The 25,422-nt window shown below is 46.8% G+C and overlaps 1 protein-coding gene across 1 annotated transcript in view; it reads left to right on the forward strand.

The window, feature by feature from the left end:
* Positions 1-7,727: 7,727 nt before the first annotated feature.
* The window catches only part of TIAM1 (TIAM Rac1 associated GEF 1), a 395,754-nt gene continuing 378,059 nt past the window's right edge, over positions 7,728-25,422 (forward strand). The window contains exons 1-2 of the mRNA XM_040484060.1: positions 7,728-7,841; positions 23,310-23,555. The gene's annotated coding sequence lies outside the window, so the exon portion shown is untranslated. The remainder of the gene's footprint in view (positions 7,842-23,309; positions 23,556-25,422) is intronic.

The raw sequence follows: 25,422 nt of genomic DNA on the forward strand, positions 1-25,422 counted from the left end.
GGCCTCTTTGACCTTGAATTTCTATGCATTGGTTGGGCATGCTGGTCTGCATATTGAGGCTTCCTCCGTCTTGTCTCCATGACTGAAGTCTTGTCACAGCTGGGAAAATGTCCTGGCTTCCTCAGTCCTTTTCTGGACCCTCTTTCACCCTGCTCTCCACATGTCACCTCAGGTAAGAAAACACTGATTAAACTAATTCTTTTATTAGAGTTTTTTTTTTTAATTTGTTTTAAGGTTTATTAATGTATGAATAAGAGACAGAGACAGTGCAAGTGGGGAAGGGGCAGAGAGAGGGAGAGAGAGAATCCCAAGCAGGCTCCATGCCCAGTGCGGGGCTTGAACTCACGAACCCACAAAATCGTGACCTGAGCCTAAATCAAGAGTCAAACACTAAATACCGAGCCACCCAGGTGCCCCTAGGAAGTTGTTTTTAATATTGTTGTTACTCTTAGGTGGCTTTCGTTTTCAAAGAAGGCTGATGTGTTTCCCAATTTATGTGTGGATGAATTACTTGAGGATTTTAATAAGATGGGGGGATTCAGATTCAGTGTGTCCGCGATGGGGACCAGGAGTGTGCATTTCTGAAATGAGCCAACAATGCTGCTGCTGGTTGACAGACCACGATTTCAAACGACCAGCTGTTGAGAAACACTGAATGGTTGAATGGTTGTAGGGAACACTGTTGGGATGTGTATTAGCCAAAGTTCTCTAAGAAAGCAAATCAATAGGAGATGTTTGTTTATACAAAGAGAGAGAAAGAGAGAGAAAGAGAGAGAGAGAGAGAGAGAGAGAGAGAGATGTAAGGGGAGAAGGTTTATTAGGAATTAGTTCATGTGATTATGGAGACTAACAAATCCCAAGCTCTGTCATCTGCAAGCTGGAGACTCAGGAGAGCTGATGGTGTAAGTTTCAGTTTGAGTCTGAAGGCAGGAAAAGATTAGTGTCACAGATCATACAGTCAGGCAAGAGGAAGTCCTCCTTCCGGGAGGTTCAGCCATATGGTTTTATTCAGGCCTTCAACCAATTGGATGAGGCCCATCCACATGAAGAAGGGCAATCTGCTTTACTCAGTCTACTGATTGAAATATGAATCTCACGTAAAACACTCTCATAGACACATTCAGAATACTGTTTGACCAAATGTCTGGGCACTCTGTAGCCTAATCGAGTTGACTCATAAGGTGAAGCATGATGAGATGGGAAGGGGTATCCTCCCCGGGGGTCGTCATGGCTCTTGGATTGTCCTTGGTTATCTTCTTGGAAATCTTTAGTCAGAAGATCCAGATGTGTCCCCTTGTCAGCTTAATGTCATTGCTGCCCCAGATCCCCATGCTCTCAAAGGCAACTCTCTATGTAACTCCTGGGCTTGACCCATCAATTCTGACATATCAGTGACAGATGACACTCTACATTTATGTTGAACCCCTTAATACAGTTGTGCTGAGTGCCTGCTGTGTGAAAGCTCCAAGCTGGGGGTCCAGGAGGACGGAGGATGAGACCACCCCCGCCCCCACAGTGGAAGAATGTGGGAAGGACAGTCTACATAATTGGCGGGGCCCAAAGTAAAATGAAAATGCAGGGCTCCCTGTTCAAAAATTAGGATTGAAGAAATAAATTAGGAATTTCAAGACAGCAATAGCAGAGCATTAAACCAGGTGTGGAGCCCTTCAAACCACACAGGTCACATGCCCATTAAGCTTGCCCTGGATAGAGTCAGCTCAGGAGGCAGACGAGTTTAAATATCCTGATGGAAATTCCAGAGTAGTGTTTTGTGTCTCTTTTTGTTTCTTCCTTCCTTTACTTCTTCCTTCCTTCTTTTCTTTTTGTTTCCTTCTTCCCTTCTCCCTACAAGGTAGTTTCAAAAACCTTATCACTTTTCAGGGGCACCTGGCTGGCTCAGTCTGTAGAGCATGCAACTCTTGGTCTCAGGGTTGGGAGTTTGAGCCCCACGTTGGGTGTAGCAATTACTTAATTTAAAGCAAATTGTTAAGTAATGTCTAGATCCAACGTTGGGCTCAGACTCACAACCCCGAGATCAAGAGTTGCATGCTCTACAGACTGAGCCAGCCAGGCGCCCCCAAATTCATTATCACTTTCAGTGAGATAGCGTGTTCATCATCCTTTACTTGTCATTCCAGATGCTTATAAAGTAAGCCAGTTGATGTCACTTTTATGTCACTTGGAAACCCTGTGGTAGCAGTGGGTAGAATCACAGTCCTATCTACTAAGTTTGTGCTCTCTGGATGGGGTGGGGTGTTGGCAGTCCAAAAGGTGGGGCTTTTGGAAACACCCAGGTCAGGTTTTAAAGAGGTCTCCAGCTGTGTGACAGAATAATACACAGCAAAGCTCTAGAGCATCGTACTGCAGAAGAAAACCACCCAAGCAATGGCTTACCAGGTCCCGAAGGCAGAGATTTTAGCTTCTCTGAACCTATTGTCAGGAACTTAGAATTCAGTAGTGACCTGGCTGGTTTGTTAAAGAAAACCTCAGGAACGTAAGAAAGGATAAAAAAACAAAACAAAACAAAACAAAAACTTGATGTATTTTGAGAGAGAGAGGGAGAGAAAGTGTGCTTACATGCGAGCTCTGAGCAGAGGCAGAGAGGGAGGGAGACAGAGAATCCCAAGCAGGCTCTGTGCTGTCAGTGCACAGCCGAGTGCCGGACTTGATCCCACAAACTGCAAGATCATCCATCACCTGAGCGGAAATCAAGAGCTGGGCACCTAACCGACTGAGCCACCGGGGTGCCCCAGAACTTTCCCATTTTAGATTTTAGCCCTGTCTAAAGGGGGTTAATGGGGCAAAGGGGGTCTTGGCAAGAGACTGAGGGTGAATCAGAACAAACTTATCAACAGTTGCCTTGGCCAACCCAATTCTCATCTCTCTCCTGGTTCTGAGTACATGAGAACTCAACCAGTGAGTGCTTTTGTAGGAAACATTTGTTGAACACATACAGTGTACAAGCTCCAGGAGAGCCAAGCATAGCCTCAGGGAGCCTAAATTTAGTTGGAGACAAAACTACACTGAAGCTGCCCTCTCTACCATGAAGGAAGTCCTGCTGGAGATGGATGGTCTCATGGGCTGCCTCTCATTCTTTTTTCAAAAAAATGTTTAATGTTTATTTTTGAGAGAGAGAAAGAAGAGAAACTCAGCACAAGCAGGGGAGGGGCAGAGAGAAGAAGACACAGAATCCCTCCTGACACAGGGCTCGAACTTGTGAACCACATGATTATGACCTGAGTCACAGTCAGACACTTAACCCGCTGAGCCACTCTGGCGTCCCTGCTTCTCATTCTTTCTTAAAGAGGACATTTGCAATTAAGTGACAAAAAAGAAAGTAAACGCTAAAAGTCCCTGTCACAGGGAGTTCAAGAGGGTCAACTTCATTCATTCCATGAACATTTATTGAGTGTCTTCTCTGTGCCAGACTCTATTCTGAGAGACGTCTGAGAGAAGAGGATTACAGCAGCGACCCAAACAAACACCAGCTGTGCCCCTAGGGGGCACCTGTCCAAAAGGAAGACCAGGTCAGGAACAGAGGCTGCTGGGAGTAAGGACATGGGCCCATCTCCCCGGTGTAGCCTTACTAGGGAGGGCCACTTGTGACTTACCTACATTTATATTTTGCGAGGCTTTCAATAAATAGCGGGGAAGAAAATGTTGACTTGTGGTTGGAGTTGAGGTCAGGTACTAGAAATGTAATTTCTTCTGGTTCTCTTGTCCTAAACCCTTAATTCCGCCTTTGACCACTCCGTGTTTTTCCTTAATGCCAACGCTGTGTTTTCTTGAGATGTCAACCATGCCCTCAGGAGATGGGATGCCAGACTACTCTGCCAGATGGCATTTGTCTGTGTTTTAATCAAAACGCCCCATTCTCTGCCACAGTGTGGAGTGGCAAGCTAAGTGTGTTTAGCAAAGAAACAGCAGAGATCTACAGTTGCTTTTCCGGTTTTTGAGGTCAAGGAATGTACCCGAAGGCCGGAGAAGTTTGATTCTGTTAACCTCAGTGGTAGAATTGTGATTGTGGGAAAGGCTCCCGTGCTCAGCCCTGAGCAGATTCTGAGTGTGTTGATGTAGGTGGGTCTCAGAGAGAGAGAGTGGATGATGGAAAGAGCCCAAATGGTGGTTTCCTCTGTAACCATCTCCCTTTTATGCAAAGAGCTAAGCTTTTCTCATACCATCTCATTCAGCGTTTTCAAACACTTAATGAAATGTCATTATTCAGTTTTCTTTTTTCCCTTTCTTCCTTTTAAAAAGTAATTTTGACGCCCGGTTTGGGGCTTGAACTCATGACCTTGAGATCAAGAGTTGCATGCTCTACCCACTGAGCCAGCCAGGCGCCCCTCATTATTCCATTTTAAAGATGAGGACACTGTGACGCAGAGTGTTTAGTTAACTTAGCTAAACCCAAGAGCTAACTTTTATGAGTGTATACCATGTGCTGTGTATGACTTTTTATTACAATTTTTTTCCACGCTTATTTATTTATCTTGAGAAAGAGAGCGAGCGAGCAAGTAGGGGAGGGGCAGAGAAAGAATCCCAAATGGGTTCTGCACTGTCTGCACAGAGCCTGACCTGGGGCTCGATTCCACGAACCGTGAGGTCATGATCTGAGCTGAAATCAAGAGTCAGTCGTTTAATCAGCTGAAACATCCAGGCGCCCCTGTGTGTGACCTTTTTTTTAAGTCCCTCAACATCCTTATGGGTTAGGGGGTTACTTCTATTTTATAGAATGAGAAAGTGAGGCTTACAAAAGATTAAGTAACCTGCTCAAGGCTTCAGAGCTGGTGGAGCTTGGGTTCAAATCAGCCAGTCTAACTCCTGAGTTCTCTTAACTGCTTTTCAGATTTCTTAGGAGCAGCAAGAGCTATGCCCAAGGCTATGAGATGGCCACTCAGGATTAATCTGAAGTTCACCTGGCAACAGTGATACGTCCTTAACAACAGGTAGCAGCCGGGAGTGAGGCAGAGAAGAGAAATCCAACTGCTTACTCCCAGGAAAGCCTAAATGTAGTAGCCTGTCACTGACACGGATGGCTTCAGCAGGTCCCGCCACATGTGTCTCCAGTGGAAGACATTTATTTAATGAACATTCTTTAATGTTACCATATGCCAAGCACTCTTCTAAGCTCATGACTGATCCTAACTCATTCATCCCGATACCAACCTTATATAGTGGGGACTGTTGTCATCTGCTTTATAAAGATGGGCAAACCGAGGCACAGGGATCTGAGGTAACTTGCCCAAGGTCACAGCTAGAAAATGATGGGCTATGATTTGAGAGTAGGCAGTCTGGCTCCAGAGAATAGCCGAACGCACTTTTGAACATACTTTGGGGAAAACGCTGAGCTCAGAAGTATATGTATGTGTGTGTGTGTGTGTGTGTATTTACCCCCCCACCCCGTCCAATATGATGGCTTGTAACCACTTAAATACTCTTGGGGCACCTGGGTGGCTCAGTTGGTTAAGCATAGACTTCAGCTCAGGTCATAATCTCAGGGCTCCTGAGTTTGAGCCCTGTATTGGGCTCTGTGCTGACAGCCCAGAGCCCAGAGCCCAGAGCCCAGACCCTGCTTCAGATTCTGTGTTATCTCTTCCTCTCTCTGCTCCTCCCCTGCTTGGGCTCTCTCTCTCTCAAAAATAAACATTAAAAAAAAGAAGAGAAAAGAAAAGAAATTGCTCTTTCTCCTGGGATGAAAAGCTTCACCCAAGAATTCTCTCCATTGAGAAGCTTGGGCAAGGTATTCGCTGAGATGAAGGTAGTTTTTTGAAAGGGTGTCTTGGAAAATCTCACAAACTTCACTCAGAAACCTCCCTGCAACACCATCATGGCATCTGGCGGACATACTCCTCTTCCATCTACTATCCTAACTCTACTTCTCAAAACTGATGCTTTAGAAGCACTTCAAATCTTCAAAGCTCTTACCTCTAATTATAGCTCGTCTATATTTATTGACTGAATATTTTTGAGTGCCCCAAATATATCAAGTACTGTGCTAGGCACTGGGAAACAGCAGAGGACAAGACAGAGAAGATTCTGGATGGAATGGAGTTCTGTGCTGGTGGCGGAGGACATACTTAACTGGCAATTTCAGCCCAGGTAATACAAGGAGGGAGTAGGAGCTTGGGGGGGGGGGGGGCTCTAAGTTTGACCATACAGGAGGTTTCCAGTGTCTACAAGACTGCTGTACTGCTGGGATTCAGCAAATGTCTACTGCATGAATGTATTGCCTGCAAAACTGGGTTCTGAAGAATGGGTAGGAGCTGTTAAGTGAGGGAGGGGAGGGTATTCTGGGGAAAGGGAAGAACCCAATGGTGAGGGCCCAAAATACGATTTTTCAGTTTAGAAGGATGATTCCGCAGAGGGGAGAATAGATTTCAAGAGGGTGGGGGCAGAAAGACCTGTGGTCGGGTGAGAAAAAACCTGGAGGAGGGCATGGATTTGGGAGGCAGGCAAGAAGAGAAGGAGGAGGGGGAAGTCAAGGATGATTTTTCGTTTTCCAGTTCAGGTTTACCCTGTAGGCCACTGGCAATTCCTTTTGCGGTTCCTTTTGTTTTCAACCAGATAACCCCGGGAGCCCAGGTCTTCCCACCCCTCGGGCTGTAAAGAATATTCTCCCCAGCCTTTGTTCTTAATGGTGAAGTCCAAGGCTCTTAAGGTGAGGAGGAAGCACTGGCCCAGCGTGGGGAAAGCTTCGTTAGTGTCTCCACCGTCAGCGTCCGGGCTTCGGTGTCGCTCGGAACCTCGCGAAAGGTAAACTGCCAGGGTCGTTTCCGGATTTTACAGAAGGCAGCAAGAGGTCTGTGTGAACCTAGCCCGAGTCACGTACTCTGCCCAGTGGGTGGATGTTAAGGCCCAAGCCCCACGCCGTGATTTTAAGTTCACTCGCTGGGCAAGGTGGGTCATCCCGGGGAGTCGAGGACTCCCCAGGATTCCGTTCAGGCCACGGTGCCCCACCTGGAGCTCGGTTGGCGCAAACATCGCCCAGCATCCACAGGGAGGCATTACGTTAGGGTTTTCCTGCCTCGTAAAAAAGTTCCTGTCTCCCCCTAGAGCCAGACACACGCCTCCCAAGCCAGACCACGTGTCGCAGGTACGTTTTCTGGCTCTTCCCCTTCCCCGTTCCTTTCCCCTTTCCTCTCAGCCTTAGGTGGCAGGAAAATCCTTTACCTCCGACCAATCCCACGGATGCCGAGCCGCGCGCGCGCGCCAACTCGAGCTCCTTCTCTGTACGTCATTGGCCACCTCCACCTATGCAGAGTGACAGGCAGCTTCGTCGACCTATAGCCGGAGGAGGCGGAGGCCGCTCGGCCCTCCCGAAGCTGCTTTGTTAGGGGCTCCCTCGCGGTTCCCCAGCCCGCCGCGCTTCTGCTACCTTCCCCCGCTCTCCCAAGGCCGCGCTGCCAGACCCTCGTGGGTTGGCAGCGCCGGAGCGCGCGGCACCCGCATCCTTCCAGCTTGGCGCTACCGGCCGGGATGCAGCCCGGGTACCCAGCGTGCTCCTGTTGTCACTCTTCAGCCCAACTCCGAACGCCCCGCTCCTGTATCCGCCGCCTCCGATTGGCCGCCTGGAGGCGGAGCGATTGTCAGGCGGCCCAATCGGAGCTCCGTTTCCCACGGGTTCCCGTGGCCCCGCCCACAAGGCCGCCGGCAGAGGCGCCCTGACAGCTCCCATTGGCAGACGGCGAGCGGGCCGGAGTGCGGCCGGGCCGAGCAGCGCCGCCGCCGTCGGGCGCGCAGCTCTGCAGCGCCGCGAACGCCTCGGCGCCCGCAGCCCCAGGAGCCCGGCGTCCCCGCATTGTCCCCGGCGGCGTCGCGGAGATCCGGGACGAGCGTCGCGGGTGAGTACCGCGGGCCTGTGCCGGCTGTCCGAAGCCGTCCCGAGGGATCGGGGTGAGGATGCCCGGAGCCGCTCTACCCGTGTCGGGCACGTCCTGACCCCCGTCTCCCGCACACTGGGGCTCCCGGCGGGTCCTAGCTCCCCCCGATTGGGTTTTACTCGTATTGTTTTCGCGTTCACACACTTGGAAGGTGAGGAGCTGGCGAGGGTAAGCTAGAGGAAACATCCCTCGTGCGAGGGAGCAGTCGGGAGGGGGACGAGCCAGCGGCGCCCAGGTGCCCGGTGCCGAATGAAAGTGACAGTGTCCAGGCGTTGGCATTCGGTCTTCTCGGCAGCAGGAGGTCGGCGCTGACCTGCGGCGGCGGCGGCACTTTGTATTTGTCGGCTGATTTTTATCAACTTCGGGGAGGGCGTGCGTGTGCGTGCGCGTGTGTGTATGTGTGTGTGTCTCCGTCCCTGACTTGGGCACCTCCAGGCCTGGGTTTTCGGCGACGTTGTCGGCTCTCACCTTGGCGATCCGTGCAGCGCTCAGGGCGGGACACGCGGGACGGAGAGCCTGGGGGCCGGCACACCGGGCCGGGGACCCGTGGCTAACCTGGGAGGAGGCATTTAAAACGGCCTTCTGCGCGCGCGCAGACAATGACTGGTCCGGGTGCGGGATCCCGGGGGCTGTGCGAGGACTCCGGGCTCCCGATCCCGACCCCGCCTTGCCCTCTCGCGGGCTCTGCCGCCAGGGTCGTGCTGCGCTGCGCAGCTCACCGCCCTTTGGGGGACCCGCGTGGGGCCCGCTTTTGTTTACAGACCTCGCCATTGGGCGAGAGCCGCGCGCTGCGCTTCCCCGGCCCGAGGCTGCCGCCACGCGCCCCCTCCGAGCTGGGAGAAGTTGGTGCGTGCTGTCAGGTGACGCCCCCTCCCCCGGCCTCCTGGAGAGATGCTGCAGGGAAAAGACGACTAGACGGCGCCTTCGCGCCCAGTCCCTGCCGCGCACGGCGGCCCCCAGGCCCTGTGCACCCAGAGGAGCCTTGTCCCTGCCAGGGGTCCTCAGATTGACGGCCGTCGGGGCGCTGACCGAGCCAAGCTCACCTCCCTTCCAGTAGCATCCTCTGGCCTTGCCTCCGGATCAGCCCAGGTTAATTCCGAGCCTGCCTTTCCCTGCGTGCTGCCAAGTCTTGAAGGACGCGCGCGAGCCCTTGGGGACGCTGGCCAATCCATGCCCGCTTTTAATGGTACCCACGCGGTCCCGCAGAGCAGCTGTGGGGCATCCTTGAGTCCGAGCGGTAGCGATCGGGTTACCCGAGTGTGCTGACTTGGTGCACAGTTTGAACTGGAGCAGAGGTCGAGAGCCTGGGCGCAGAGGTCGGACAAACTCGGTTCCCGTATCTGCTCAGTGTCACTCACAAGCTGAGTGATCTAGGCTGAGCTACTCAGTTTCCGAGTCTGTAAAGTGGGAATAACGTGTATTCCCATTTGTGGCGGGTTTTAAACGACAGTTAAAAACCCCTAGTTTTAGCACAGCACTGTCACAGATGAAACACTGGAATGGTGTCTCCCAGTTAGAGGGAATCTATTCTAGAAGATATAGCTAGCCTGTGTCTTTCCCCCTTCTCCTATTCTCCACTTCCCTGGCTCCTATTTTATTTTAGAAAGCTTGAAGACTGCTTTCAGCTTCAAACAGGGCTTGTTTTACTTGGCCTTAGGTTTAATTATAGTTATCTAATCGCTTCCAGCTCCATTTTATGTGTTTGAATTTCCATTAGGTTTTAGTTGTTTCTTCTTTCTTCCTTCTTCCTTTAAGGCTATGCAGAGGCCCAGGCCTGGGTTTGGAGGAGGGAGACTTGTCCAGGTGGGAAGCGGTTGCCCCATGAACCAGTGGCCACTGTGCAAAGTGATTAGGACCCGGACGGAGGGAGGTTTGAACAAAGAGATACCTGGAGGCCGGGAGGGAACACTTCCTGGTAGAAGCGAAATTTGAGCTGTGTCTTGTGGCAGAAGTTTAGTAAATCTCTGGTTTCTAGAATATGCTCTGTTGTACCCCATAATGAAGAGCCCCGCCAGGGAGTTTGTTTTTGACTGGTAAACACCAAAGTTGCTAAGTAATTATCTTTGAATAAAGGAGAAATAAACTAAAGGTGCAGGCTGTTGACTAACTAAGGAAGGTAGAAAGGGAGAATTGATTTCATTGAATATCTTCGAAATGCCGTCAATGTGTTTTGACTTGTTTTTCCTCGGCTCCACCAGCCCGACACGGCTATTTTTTTTTTTTTTTTTTAAGGTTAAGAGAGAAGCCAGTTTCATACAGGAAAAACAAAAACAAAACCAAGAAAAACTCCTGTACAGCTCATAATCAGATAGTTTAAGAGACACAATCTCAGACTTGGCTACAACATAGGATATTATTGAAAAAGTGTTTCCAGTTTCAACCCCCTTTTGCTGGTTGGGGCAAATTACTGGGTTAGGTCCAATAACATATTCTTTGAATGTCAACCTCAGAGGTCTTTTTTTTTTTTTTTTTAAAGCTTATTTATTTATTTTGAGAGAGAGAGAGAGAGGGAGAGAGAGAGAGAGACAAAGTGAGTGGGGGAGGGGTAGAGAGAGGGAGAGAGAATCCCAAGTAGGCTCTGCACTGTCAGTGTGGAACCCAGTGCTGGGCTCGAACCCTCAAACTGTGAGATCGTCATGAGCTGGGCCGAAACCAAGAGTCCAACGCTTGACCGACTGAGCCACCCATGTGCCCTGACCTCAGGGGTCTTAACTGGCCCCCAAAAGCCAACGGACAGACAGAAACTAGGTGAGTGACTGGAACCCAAGTCTGTCCAGCGGGTGCAGAAGCCCACAGAGAATGCTCCCAACCCTGTTCTGCTCCCCAGGCCTGCCTCAGTCACCCCAAGAGGTGGCCGACTCCTGCAAACAGAGGGGCCAGTGGTGTTATTGCTAGGTCTCAATTAATGTACGAGATAACCTATTTAAAGTTCTCCTAGCCATGATTCCGAGCCTTCCTGCACTTGTTCTGGGAATTCTCTGGCCCTTAGGGATGCTGAAAGGCAGCTGTGCCCCCTGCAGCCATCTGGGGATCAAATCAATTGGGGGCCTAGACTTAAAAGGGAGCACGTGGTTAGGAAATCTCATTAGCTGACAATTTAACTCGTCTCTAATGCTCCTGCAAGGAGCGGGGACAAAGACTTCCTCTCCTTTTCCCCTGCAGTTCTCCCTCCCAGCTTCCCTCTCCTCCCCTCCCCGCCTGGCCCAGTCTCCTCCTGGTCAAAATTCCTGCAGTTGGGGCGGCTCACTGAACCCCAGGCTTTCCGCAGCGCCTGGCCGGAAATCTCTTCCCCAGAGCCTTGCTGAGGGCCTACTGGGTGTGCTGGTTGTGAACACTTGGTTCTTTCCTCTCCACAAGGAGCTTACTGTCTGCAGGAGAAGGGTTTGTGAGACTGCACTTTAATAAATGGAAAGTTCAAGCCTGTGCTTTCCCAAGCGAGGAAGGCAGGTGAGAACACAGGGATCACATTGAAACCTCAAATAGAAGTCCGCGAAGGCAGGGGCTTCTGCTGTTTGCGAGTGCAGGAGGGGCAAAGGTGGGAAGGCTGAAAGAGAATTTGGTTCCTGTGGGGGATGGACAGATTCCTGAACCCCACAGGTGCAGGCTTACAGTGGAGAAAGATCCTCATTTTCACTGTGTCTGGTCATTGGACTCCTGTATCCTCCCATCCAAGTACTAACCAGGTCCGACCCTGCTTAGCTTCCGAGATCAGACAAGATCGGGCGCGTTCAGGGTGGTATGGCCGTAGACTGGACTCCTGTATCCTAAACACTGTTCCATGGGAGTTGTGTGTGTGCATGTGTGTGTATACTGTACATGTGTGCATTTAATTTTCCTTTCCAAATTAAGCAGATGGGTAGAGTATATGTTTCTGTGTATGTCTGTCTTTTTGTTTGATTTTTCTCAATACAGGACCAGAAAAAACAGGCCCCAGCAACACTTTTCTGTGTCTTTTTTGTTTGTTTGTTTAACAGTTCCAAATTAGAGGTCAGTTCATGCCTAAATAATCAGTTTTATTTAGGTAATGACCCCTGTATTTAAAGAAAAGTTCTCTCTTGGGGCGCCTGGGTGGCCCAGTCGGTTAAACATCAGACTCTTGATTTTGGCTCAGGTCATGGTGTCACGGTTTGCTCCAGGAGTTCGAGCGCCAGGAGAAAGAGTCTGCTTGGTATTCCTTCTCTCCCTCTTTCTCTGCCCCCCCCCAATAAATAAATGCATTAAAAAAAAGTTATCTCTCATCGTTGTAGGCCAAATCACTTATTTAGAAAAATGAAAAAAACTTGAATAAAAGAGGCACTCAAAAATTAAGCAGTACTCAGCCAGGAACAGAATGTTTTGAAAACAATGGTCTAGTGTGAAAGGTACCAGATATTACTAGTTAGGTGGGTTTTTCCCTTCTATCCCCTTCCCAATCTCCTGTACCTTCCTCCACATCCCTCCAGCATAAGACTTTCACTGTTCTGGGTCTCCAGGGACCTCGTTAAGAAATTCATAAAGGTCTAGACTGTGGTTATGCGAAGATTCCTCCTGTGTTCTTGTGAGATTCTTCTAGAAGACCTTGGAGCTCTTTTGCTAGGTGAAGAGGTTCCTTCCTCGTGGACTGAGCCTGAGCTCAGAGGCTTGCATTCATCTGCAAGGGTCTCAGTTCCTTGAAATGATAGCAAAAGTGTTGGGGGGTGGGGGTGCACAATACTGCCATGATCTGAGAGCTGGTCAATTGTGTGTCTTCAAAGGACGTTTAACAGAGTGATGACTCAGGGAACAGCTCTGTGGGAGGAAGGTTCTTTCAGCTGAGTGCATCCTCAGTTGCAGAATGGGCCAAGGCCCTTTGAGTTTTAGTGCTGTCACAAAGTTTCTTTTCATAAAGGGACACTTGGGTGTAGTTGGGGGAATGGGGGTCCTAGCGTTTTGCAGACCCCTGGGAAAACCAAAGTATGATATGAAAGATATTGCATGTTTTTCTGGCCGGGGCCGCTTTGACTTTATGAAGGAGAAGGGTTTTTAAAAAAGCCTCTTGTATTATTTAACTACATCATCTGCCCCCCAAAGAACATGATTTTTTTTTTTTTTAAATTTTTTTTTTTCAACGTTTATTTATTTTTGGGACAGAGAGAGACAGAGCATGAACGGGGGAGGGGCAGAGAGAGAGAGGGAGACACAGAATCGGAAACAGGCTCCAGGCTCTGAGCCACCAGCCCAGAGCCCGATGCGGGGCTCGAACTCCCGGACCGCGAGATCGTGACCTGGCTGAAGTCGGACGCTTAACCGACTGCGCCACCCAGGCGCCCCAACATGATTTTATATAAAGACCTGCAGATCAGTATACAGATGTGTGAGGAATTAAGTGGTTGGAAGACTGTGGATCTGGGTGCCCCAGCTTGGCTTGGGATGGGTGGGGGGAGGGGATGAGTGATTAGGTTCTGGAAGTTCAGTTGCTTTTCCTTAAAAACCCCAACGACTGTTCTCTGTGCCCACGGAGGAGACAGGAAATCCTGCAGAAGGAACCTGTCTTTGCAATGGCTGCCTCCAGCCCCGAGCGCTTCTGTCTGCCCACCCGCCCTCCCCCTCTCTTCCTCTTCCTCCTGCTCCACTGGGAGCTGCTAACCTTGTAAATATAGATCAATTCTGGTGCCTGTTTCTAGTTTCCTCTGCCCTCTGCAGAGGTGATAATGGCCCTGGATAAGCCCCCAGGTCAACCCTGGGGGAGGGGGAGGTTAGGGTCTGCGAATGGGTCTGGGAATTCTCCCTGTGGAATTGTCCACCACGGAAATGGGGTCCATGGGATTTTCTACCCTTTGCCCTTCAGAAGAGGGGGTGGGGCGGGCCTGATGTCTGCCTCAGGTTGAGTCTGAGGGGCCCTGAGGGAGGGGGGTCTGCCTTGCCTCCCCTTGCCACCGTGGAGGCCTCCCACATCTTTAGGATTCCAGCCCAAAGCCTCACCATCTCAGGGCTTCTTCATGTCCCTTATCCCCTGTCCCCGGAACACGATCTCATCTGACACAGCCTCATCACCTGGGCTGGGTGGAGAGCATTGGCTGAATTGTGGCCAAATGAAGATTTCCAGCAGGAAGCTCTGGGAGCCTCTGGAACTCATTTAGCCGGGGCGACTTGCCTTTTGGGCAGTGTTTGAGAGGCCCAGAGCTGTGGGATCACTCTGCTGTGAGCTCTGTATGTGGATTTTGGGTTTTTTGGACTTAAAAGGAGCCTGACCCAAACCGAGGCAATGTGTTAGTGTTTGCCTTTTTTTTTTTTTTTTTTTTTTTGCAAAATGTGCATCTCTATGTCTTTCCATGGCACAGCGATGGCGAGGACTTGGAGGGGCCCCTAGGTTATGGTCCCCGCGGAGCCCCTTTCCATGCCTGTGAGGCCCCAAGCGCTCTGGGACACTCCTTCGTGCCCACTGCCTAGCGTAGCCATTGGTCACCCTCAGAAGCATCCTAGTTTAGCTGTGCAGAATCATGTCCCAGGTGTCAAAGTTGTAACTGTGATGAGGTTTTAAATAACTGAGTGTGGTACTTCCCCGGTGGCAAATTCTGCTGGGTTTTGGTGCTGAGCACTGTTCACCTTCCCCCTTTCGTGGGTTTTTTTTTTAATGTTTATTTATTTTTGAGAGAGAGTGTGAGTGGGGAGGGGCAGAGAGAGAGAGAGAGAGGGAGACACAGAATCCGATGCAGGATCCAGGCTCTGAGCTGTCAGCACAGAGCCCAGTGTGGGGCTCGAACCCACGTCAAGATGGGATGCTTAACTGTCTGAGCCACCCAGGTGCCCCTCGCCCTTTCATTTTTAATGTGCGTTTAAACAGGGGTCCGTTGTGAGGGAGAGAATGCCATGTGCACTTTCTTTCATCTGAAATGCCCTTTGGATCCCACAGTGATCTTAGGTCTTTTGAATATTCTTGCCACCTGTGCCCTGACCCGCGTGAGGATTCTTAACCGTCTGTCTGCCATGCAGAGAGTAGAGGCTTTGTGCATGTTTCTTGGTCCCTTAAAGATCTAACATACATTTCCAGGTTTGCCTTAATATGGATGCAGTCTCTGGCTGTAAAACTTGAGTCAATTTTGCTCAAATATATTTGCTTATTTTGCTCAAATATATTTACTTATTTATTTTTAAAGGGGATAGAAGTTTACTGGATACACCGCAAGGAGGGGAAGGCAGGACAGCGAAACAGAGACTGCTGCTTGGTTAGATTTCAATCACAGTTTTACTCAGTGGTGATGATCCGGTTTAATATTTTTCCTGCCATCAAGGTATATTCTTATTTCATCCATATTCCTAATCTCAAGTAATGCCAAGTTTGATTTCTTTCTAAAAACAGGGTGTGAAGTAATAATAATTCCATATAGCATTAACAAACTCGTAGCAGACAAGCTTACGTGAAACGTGTTTTTGTTCCCATGCCTTTTCTATTCCCGCCCACTCTGTACTCTCCTGAAATGATCACTTTTGTTCATTTTTGTTTTTTGTTCTTCTGGTGGTTGTCTTTGTATCTCTAAATAATATGCTTATACTATTTTTATTTATCGGCTTCCTGTTATGATGAAGGACAATTAGGCTGCTTATTTCTCACCTCCTTCCTTCTCCAGATTTTTGCTGCTGATATTTATAGTTCTTATATTGATTAGTCTTCATTCTTTGTTACTTACATAGACCTCTCATTTAGTTTCGTCAACCGAAGACTGTGACATTTGACCTCCCCTTTGTCAAATAAGAATATCGGTGTCTGGATCTGTCTTTCCTCTCAGCTCTCCCCTCTCCACCTTATATCCCCAGCTTCTGTCACCACCAGGGTTTTAAGACTGTGTTCTGTAAGCATGATTACGTCTTCTATGCCTTGTCTATAGATTGCCTTTTTTTTTTGGTAAGATTTTATTATTATTTAAATATAATTTATTGTCAAGTTGGCTAACACACAGTGTAGACAGGGTGCTCTTGCTTTTGGGGGTAGATTCCCATGGTTCATTGCTTACATACAACACCCAGTGCTCATCCCAACTAGTGCCCTCCTCAGTGCCCATCACCCATTTTCTCCTCTCTCCCACACCCCCCTTAACCCTCAGTTTGTTTTCTGTATTTAAGAGTCTCTTATGGTTTGCCTCCCTCCCTCTCTGTAACTTTTTTCCCCTTCCCCTCCCTCATGCTCTTCTGTTAAGTTTCTCAACATCCACGTATACGTGAAAACATATGGTGTTTGTCCTTCTCTGACTGACTTATTTCACTTAGCATTCATTATACCTTCCAGTTCCATCCACGTTGCTGCAAATGGCATGATTTCATTCTTTCTCATTGCCAAGTAATATTTCATTTTGTATATATACCACATCTTATTTATCCATTTATCAGTTGATGGACATTTAGACTCTTTCCATAATTTGGATATTGTTAAGATTTTATTTTTAAGTAATCTCTACACCTGACACGGGGCTCGAACTTACGACACTGCGATTGAGAGTCACATGCTGTACCAACTGAGCCCTCCAGGTGCCCCTAGGTTGCTTTTGTTTTATAACAGCTTTATTAACATGTAATGTACATGCCATACAATTTAGTTCCTTAAAGTGTACAATTCCGTGGTTTTTGGTATATTTATAGAGTTGTGCAGCTATCCCCATAATCAATTCTAGAACATTTTCATCACCCCTAAAAGGAACCCTGTGCTCATTATTATGCACTTCCTCTCCCCATGCCTCCCTCTCACCTCTGGTGACTACGGATCTCTGTCTGTAGATTTGCCTGTTCTGGGCATTACCTGTAAATGGAATTATATATAAAATGTGACCTTGTGTGTCCACGTTCTTTTGCTTAGCATCATGCTTTCAAGGGTCATCTGTGTTGCAGCATGTGTCAGAATCCCTTTTTATTGCTTAGTAATATTTTACTATATGGATAATGCTGCATTTCATTTATTCATTCATCAACTGATGGACATTGGGATCGAGCCCACCTTTTGGCTATTGTGGATAGTTACTGCTCTGAGCACCAGTGTAACAAATATGTGTTTGGATACTCATTTAAGAATTTTTTTTGGTAAACACCTAGGAGTGGAATCACTAAGGTCATATGGTAATTCTATGTTTAATTTTCTGAGGAGCTGACAGATTGTTTTCAAAGTGGTTGCACCATTTTACATTTCTATCAGCAACGTGTGAAGATTCCAGTTTCCCCACATCTTGGCCACCATTTGTTCTCTCTTGTCTTTTTTTTTTTTTTTTTTTTTTTAAGGGGTGAGGTGCTGGAGGGGCAGAGAGAGAGAGAGAGAAAGAGAGAATCCCAGGCAGGCTCTGTACTGAGCATTGTTAGTGTGGAACCTGATGCAGGGCTAGAACTAACGCACCGAGCCAAAATGACTCATGACCTGAGCTGAAATAAGAGTCAGATTCTCAATGGATGGAGCCACCCAGGTGCCCTGCTGTTGTCTTTTTGATGATGGCCATTCTGACCCATGTGAAGTGATACCTCACTCTGGTTTTGATTTTCGTTTCCCTAATGATGACTGTATTGAACATCATTTCATGTGCCTGTTGGCCATTCATGTATCTTCTTTGGAGAAATGTCTATTCAGGTCCTTTGCCCATTTTTAAATTGGGTTATTTAGCTTTTTGCTATTGAGTTGTAGGAGTTCTTTATGTTTTTGATACTCACCTCTTATCGGATAAATGGCTTGCAAATACTTTTTCCTCTTTTGTAGGTTGTCTTTTCACTTTGTTGGTTTCTTTCGGTAGGTAGGTTTCAAGTTTGATGTAAGCCCACTTGTTTTTGATTTTATTGCTTGTGTTTTTATTTTTATTTATTATTATCATTATTATTACTTAAGTAGGCTCCATGCCCAACATGGGGCTTGAACTCATGATCCCAGGATCAAAAGTAAGATGCTCTCCTGACTGAGCCAGCCAGCCACCCCTTTTGCTTGTGTTTTTAGACATGATTTCCAAAAAATCATTACCAAGGCTCATGTCAGGGAGCTTTCTTCCTGTGTTTTCTTCTAGGAGTTTCATGGCTTTGGGTCTTACATTTAGGTACTTAATACATTTCAGTTTAAGTTTTGAGAGGTGTAAGGTAGGGGTCAAGTTTTGTTCTTTTATATGTGAATATCCAGTTTTCCCAGCACCATTTATTGAAGAGACTGTCTTTTCTTCATTGAGTATTCTTGGCTCCTTGTGATTTGACATTAAAAAAAAAAGAAAAATAGCCTGTTTACTTCAAAAACTCAGTGCATATGATTCAGTTATTTTACTTATTTACCAAAGGCACATGCAGGAAATATTTGCAAAGTAATTTGAAAGTGAGGTGTCTTTGGGTATCAGCTTTTGGGCATTACATTTCTGCTGGGTGATATTTTTGTTGTGTTAGGTGAGGACAGAAGTTCTTAACAGAGGGCAGTTTTGCTTGCCAGGGGACATTTGGTATCATCTGGAAATATTTTTGGTTGTCACATTGGGGAGGTTATACTGGTATCTATCTAGATATAAGGAGATATCAGGCATCTAGAGGCCAGCGATGTTGACATTCTGTGATGCATAGGACAGTCCCCTACAACAAAGAATTATCTGGTCCATGGTCAGTAGTGCTGAGGTTGAGAAACCCTGCATTCGAACTTTTTTTTTCTTTACATTTATTTATTTTTTATAGAGACAGGACAAAAGTGGGGGAGGGACAGAGAGAGAAGTGAGACACAGAATCCGAAGCAGGCTCCAGGCTCCGAGCTGTCAGCACAGAGCCCGACAGGGGCCTTGAACTCATAAGCTGTGAGATCATGACCTGAGCCGAAGTCGGAGGCTCAACCGACTGAGCCACCCAGGCGCCCCCCAGAAACCCTGCATTCAAAAGACACAAATACCATTAGAGAACGCATATGTAAATTTCTTCACTTACAACAGGAGCTGATGTTTTTTAGGTATTTGGAAGTGAGCTGTCAGATTAATAATGAATCATCTGAGGCATCAAATTATTTTGGTTATTATTTTAGCTGGAATATATGAAGTATCTTTTTTAGGATAGAAAGTTTTTTTAAAAAATAGATCATTTCAGGGGTTTTGGGCCCCTCAGTGCTTGGGCAAGATCATCCATTTAATGACTTCAGAATATTGCTGTTAACATACCGTGAAAGGCTCATCCTTAGCCCTCAACTCTGCTGCGGTCAGTGTTATGTGAGGACAAGTATTTGTAGTCTGATCATTAGAATGTCATACCTCTTAAGCAGTCCATGGAGCGTCAGACATTTTTAGAAAAAAAAGACAGTGCGAGATGCACTGTGACATTTTAGAAAATTTTTTTGAATGTAAGAATAATTATCTCATCTTGATATCTCTGATTAGAAATTATCATTTCAATCTATAAATATCAATTGAACCTTAACATTTCACCGCAACCTAAAACAACTAAAACCTCCTAATATTGACTTAAAATGTTCAATCTCTGTTTTGTTTTGTTTTTCCTTCCCCCTTCCCCGTCCCCCTCCTGACAGTTAATGCTTTTATTTGGGGATTCAATCGGCCTGTGACTGCTTACCACCAAGTTGCCTTAAAGAGAAAGGTTTGTGGGAGCCTGTTGTGGGGTTTCAACTTGCTTCGAGTAAGAATACCCAAATGGCCTTCTCTCTCTTCGAGAAAATGGGGTTAAAATAAGATGAGCATATTTATGACTGTTGCAGGTTGGTATTAGGATCTTGGAGTTCTTCTTGCCAAAGACCTTAGAGATCTAAGTTAATGGCCCATTCTTTACACCAGAACCAGTTCACAGCTTATTAGAGAGAGAAGGGCTAACATTATCCCTCACGGACAGCCTCTGAATTTTAATTGTGGTCATCTCTGTCTTCGCAGCCTGTGATGCAGCAGTTCTGAATCCCATCCAAGTCAGGAAAAGTGAATTTATGGGCCTCCTAGCAACTAGCATCTAGCAGTTTACAGTGCTTGGACTTTATTAGGGGTGCAGAGAGAGCCAGCTCCCCTAACATTCTGGGGCCCAGCCCGCAGCCACGACCGCTGAGTTACAGGGGTTTGGGGACACTCATTCCAGGAGTGTGTCTTAATATGGTCCTGGTTGCTATGTTATGGTTGCTAGAAAACCATACATGATTTGGGGGAAAATGAAAAGCTCGCAAGGAAATATTAAAAGTACAGTTTTTCCATTTGGAAAAGTTACTTTCTGGAATTTAGAACTGGAGAGCTTAATTAGGACATGAGTCAGGTTGGATGGTTTAATACCGTGAGTATTGCAGCAGCCTGTCTGAGTCAGATCTTTGAATTTCCCCCTTTAATTTGAATGAAATCTCTGACATCTAGCAAGTGTTGAAGTGGCTAATGGCTTTTGATTACCTGGCTTCAGCCTTTTGCATTTTCCCCAGACAGTCTGTGGGCTTCCCCCGCCTCCCCCTGCCTTTTATTTTTTTGGTCTGTCTCAGTGATTCTTCCCAAATATCTCATCAATGCCTTTTTTTCCCTTTAATTGTAAAGTATTTCTCTTAGTTACATCAGGCGCCAATAGTAAATGCTGTGTAGCCAAAATCCCAACAATAAATATCTTTCAGTATTGAGATTAAGGGTGATTCTTACTTTCTTATGCATAGTTTTCTCTAACTTAGAAAGATTTTGCAGTGAGGAGGGGTTCCTTTTCTGATCAGCAAATTGCATTAATTAAATACACATTCATCTTTGGGTTGGCGGTGGATAGTAGAAACTTAATCTTCCAAGTCATATTTTCTTGTTCCATAATCCACTTACACATGGGGATTAATAGCAAAGTGCTCCTCTCCTCGATGAGGACAATGGGAACAATAAAGAATATGTGTATTCTGGCCTGAGTGAGCAAAGATGAGAAAGCCTGTGGGGCAGCCAAGTAGCCCAGTGATTAAATATCAATGGAAGGATTAGCCCCATTGTTGATGGATCCTTTCAGGCAAAGATTGAACCCAGACCCCCAGTCATTAGAAAGTTGCTGACCTTCCAGTGTTGACTGTGTCCCTTTCTTTAGAATCCTTTCCCCAGAGACAGTGGTCTTACACCCATAGTTCCAAACATGGTTGTGCCTCTTGACCTCGGTTTTTCCCTAGGATTGCTTCCTTGCTCGTGATCTAGCCCATCTTCTCTGGAGGTCCCAAAGAATGGATGATTTTCAGGTCAAGTTTAATTCATGTCTGTGTTAGTTTTTTAAGGCTGTTGCAAAAGATACTTCAAACTGGATGTCTTAAGACAATAGAAATTTATTCTCATAGTCGGGTTGCTAGAAGTCCAAAGTCAAGGTGTTGGCAGGGCTATGCTCCCTCCGAAGGTTCTTAGGGAGGGGGGGTCTTGCTTCTTCCAGCGTCTGCTGGCCCCCAGGTCTTCCTGGGCTTGTGACAGTATCACTCCCAGCCTCAGCCTCCTTCTTCACATGGCAGTTGTCTCTTGTGGCTGTGTGTCTGTCTCTGAATCTCCTCTCTTGAAGGAGGCCAACCATAAGAGACTCTTAAATACAGAGAACAAACTAAGGGTTTGCTGGAGGGTTTGGGTGAAGGGATGGGCCAAATGGGTGATGGGCATTAAGGAGGGCACTTGTTGGGATGAGCACTGGTTATATGTACGTGATGAATCACTAAATTCTACACCTGAAATCATTATTACTGTATGTTAACTGTATATGTATATGTAACTGTATATGTATATGTTAGTTGTATATGTATAACTGTATGTAGCTGTATGTTAACTACCTTGGATTTAAATTTAAAAAAAAATCTCCTTCTCTCTCTTATAAAGACACCAGCTATCGGGTGTAGGGCCCATCCTCATCCTTTATGACCTAAACTTGGTTACATCTGCAAAGACTCGATTTCCAAATAAGGTCTTATTCATAGGTGCTAGACATGTCCTTTTTTGGGGGGGACACATTTTAACCCACAAGAGTGTCTAAGCACCACTCCATTACATGGCCTGTTTAAAGCAGGTAGGGACCTGCAATGTGGATGTGTACTTACTGCTAGGAGATTAGATTTTCCTAAAGCTGATAATGTCATCATGAATTTATTACTATTTTTTTTATTGTGGCTTTTTGCTTTTGTCTTTTTAATTTTTTAATTTTTATTTTTTAAATTATTTTTTTAATGTTTATTTTTGAGAGAGTGAGACAGAGTGCAAGCAGGGGAGGAGCAGAGAGAGAGGGAGACATAGAATCTAAAGCAGGCTCCAGGCTGTGAGCAGTCAGCACGGAGCCCCACGCGAGGCTCGAACCCACAAACTACGAGATCATGACCTGAGCCAAAGTCGGATGCTTAACCAACTGAGCCGTGTAGATGCCCCTGTTTTGTTTCTTTTTAAGTAGGTTCTATGCCCAACGTGGGGCTTGAACTCATGACCCGAAAATCAAGAGTCACTTGCTGTACAGATAGAGCCAGGCCGATACCCGTATGTCACCATGAGTTTAAACTTTCAAAGGCCCTTTGGTCCCAGCCCTGCATTCTGCATTTCATCTCTCAGGACTCTTTTCTCAAATACTTTGAGCCAGTGAAACAGAAATCCCTTTTGCTTTGGGTTGTATCCTGTTTTCTACGTTCCTTCCTTCCCTTCCTTTTTGTTTTTTGCTCACATGGTCTCTAGATCTGGACTATTTATTTTTGAGAGAAAGAAAGAAAGAGAGAGTAAGAGAGAGACAGAGAAGGGCAGAGAGAGGGAGACAAGGAATCTGAAGCAGGCTTCAGGCCCTGAGCTGTCAGCACCGAGCCCTATGTGGGGCTTGAACTCACAAGCTGTGAGATCCTGACCTGAGCTGAAGTCAGACGCTTAACTGACTGAGCCACCCAGGCGCCCCAGGATTATTCCCATTTTTGCTTTTCCCATCTACCTCTTCTTGTGTCTCAGTGAACTCTTCTTGGAGTCCAAACTCTTTGAATTGATCTTGCTTTCCCACAGCTTCACCACACAGAAGCTTGATCTGTGTTTGCCCTGATTTACGACATCAGCAGTCAGTCTGTACGCATGGTGCGTGGGTCATTGCCAAGAGGGCAGTCTTTGGAGGACAGCTAAGAGATAAGCCCAAAGCAAGAAAGGGCTGTACTCAGGAGAGACTAGAGACACACAGGCAAATTCTGCCAGGACCCGCTGGCAAGAGGGAGGTGTCTTAGTTGCCGGTGAGCAGTCTTTGGCCAGGATGAGTCTGATGCTGTCACAGGAGTCAAAATGAATGAGGCAGCATGCACTCTGAGGGGAAGGGTGGGTGGGTTTGTGTCCACATCGAGGCTGCTACCTAAGGAAATGTCATAGGCTGGGTGGGCCAGACAGCAGACTTTTATTTCTGGCGGTGTAGAGACTGGAAGTCCTGAGATCAGGGTGACCTCCTGGTTGGATTCTCAGCGTGGGCTCTTCTCCTGGTTCTGTCGCCTTCATCTTATACTGTGGCCTTTCTCGGTGCATGCACATTCAGAGATCCCGTTTCTTTTCTTTTCTTCTTCTTTTTAATCAGTTCCATCAAGGGGCTCTACCCTCGTGATCTTACCAAAACCCATCTCTCAAAGACCCAGCCTCCAAACACCATCCCACTAGTGATGAGGGCTTCACCACCTGAAATTTTGGAGGACACAGACATTCAGTCCACAGCAGTGAGCAAGCAGCCAGGTACGCAGTTTGGAACCAGAAGAGAAAGAGAAACTAGGAGACACGCAAACAAAAGAATCTAAGTCCATCGTGCCAATATGCCTTTGATTCCAAGGTGAGCTCTTTGGGACCTGGGCTTAGTTAAGGGTCGCCGAGGCTTGGGGACGGGTCGCCAAGGACCGAGCCTGCGGATGGATGGGGAAGAATTTGTGTCTGGATGCTGAAAGTATGCGTAGAAGATCATGGAAGTTCTGAGGGGTGGTGAGGGATAGGAGCAGGGAAAACAGTGAGGGGCTGAGGTGTGTGGTCTTAGGAGAATCCACTTTTGCCTGGAGGTAGGACTACCCAACAGGCCAAGCAGAGAGGGACACAGAGTGGAAAGGGGATGTTCATGGAGGGGGTGCCTTGGAGTGTGGTTCGCGGCACGTGGTGGGTGTAGGGTTGAGGGCACAGCGCTCATTGCAAATATCCACTGAGGGACAGAGGCAGGCGGCTGGTTCCAGGGAAAGGGAACACGCTGCGGATCGAGTTCTGATAAGGGTCCAGGCCTCTGCTTTGGTATTCTCAAACTGCTTTACTGGGCAGGGGCTGCAGGCAGACCTGAGCAAACATGCAGCTTCTAAATGGGACTTTGAGTTGCAAACATATCAGCTTCGTCTTTAAAATGGAGTTTTCTTTACTGCAGGATTATTAAGAACAATCAAGTGCATTTAAAAGGGGGCATTCTCCCACATTCCTACTGTAGGAACATGTTGATTGCTTTTGGGTTTCTCTGTTCCTTCTTATCCGTAATTAATTGTCATGTCCTTTCAACATATTTGTAACTCCTGCATAGATACAGCTTTGTGTTTTGTTTCTTTTCACGTAACATCGCAGTGTCAACAGGTGCATTCTGGCTGCATTGGCCCCCAACTTGTCATTTATGACGATCGCACATTCCAGCGATCATTTACTTAACCATTCTTGTATACTTGAATATTTATCTTGTGGGCTTTTTTTTTTTTTTTTTGCCGCTAAAAAAAAATTTTTTTTTTGACGTTCTTTATGTCTGTATTGCCTTTTTTTCTTTCTTTTTTAAAACTTATTTTTTTCAGGATAAATTCCCAGGATGTGGTATCTGTATTAAATATGGCATTAAAAAAAAAAGGCTGTTAATTTGCATTGCCAAACTGCCTTCCAGAAGTCTTGATCTGTTCATCTAGATGAGTCTCACCACAGCGCTGGGTCTTAATCATTTATTCTGTTGCTGTTTTTTTGTTTTTTTGTTTTTAATTTTTTTTAACATTTATTTATTTTTTGAGAGACAGAGACAGAGTGTGAGCGGGGGAGGGGCAGAGAGAGAAGGAGACACAGAATCGGAAGCAGGCTCCAGGCTCTGAGCTGTCAGCACAGAGCCCGACGCGGGGCTCAAACTCACCAACTGTGAGATCATGGCCTGAGCTGAAGTCAGATGCCAAACTGAGCCACCCAGGCGCTCCTATTTTGTTACTCTTAATTGAATCTCTCTCTCTTTCTTTGCTTTCAGGTAGACTGAAGTTTTTGGGTTTATTGTTTGAACATTGTTTTAAAGTTTTAGAAAACACTGTCATTGGCTTGTCTTTTAATTCCTTAACGTACCCCGTAACAAAACAAATCAATGGAATAAAACAAGGAACAACTTCCTTTGGATTCCTCATCTGTGAGACGTTGAGGTTGAAGCCAGTCATTCCTGAAGGTCTTTCTAGCTTCCAGCATCCTGCATCTGATTTGATGAACCAAAAGTGTAAAAGGGGAATGGGAGGCATCCCTAAGAGTTCTGATGCACCAGCTGGCGAAATGGCTGTAGGTGACCTGTTGTTGGCTGGGTTTTGTTGTTCGTTTATTGACTTTGTTTATTTTTATTTTTTTAAAGTTTATTTATTTTGAGAGAGGAGGCATGAGTGGGGAGGGGCAGAGAGGGGGGAGACACAGAATCTGAAGCAGGCTCCGGGCCCCGAGCTGTC

Source organism: Herpailurus yagouaroundi, unplaced genomic scaffold, assembly GCF_014898765.1.
Source record: "Herpailurus yagouaroundi ecotype Mexico unplaced genomic scaffold, PumYag 162, whole genome shotgun sequence".
NCBI classification, from domain to species: domain Eukaryota; kingdom Metazoa; phylum Chordata; class Mammalia; order Carnivora; family Felidae; genus Herpailurus; species Herpailurus yagouaroundi.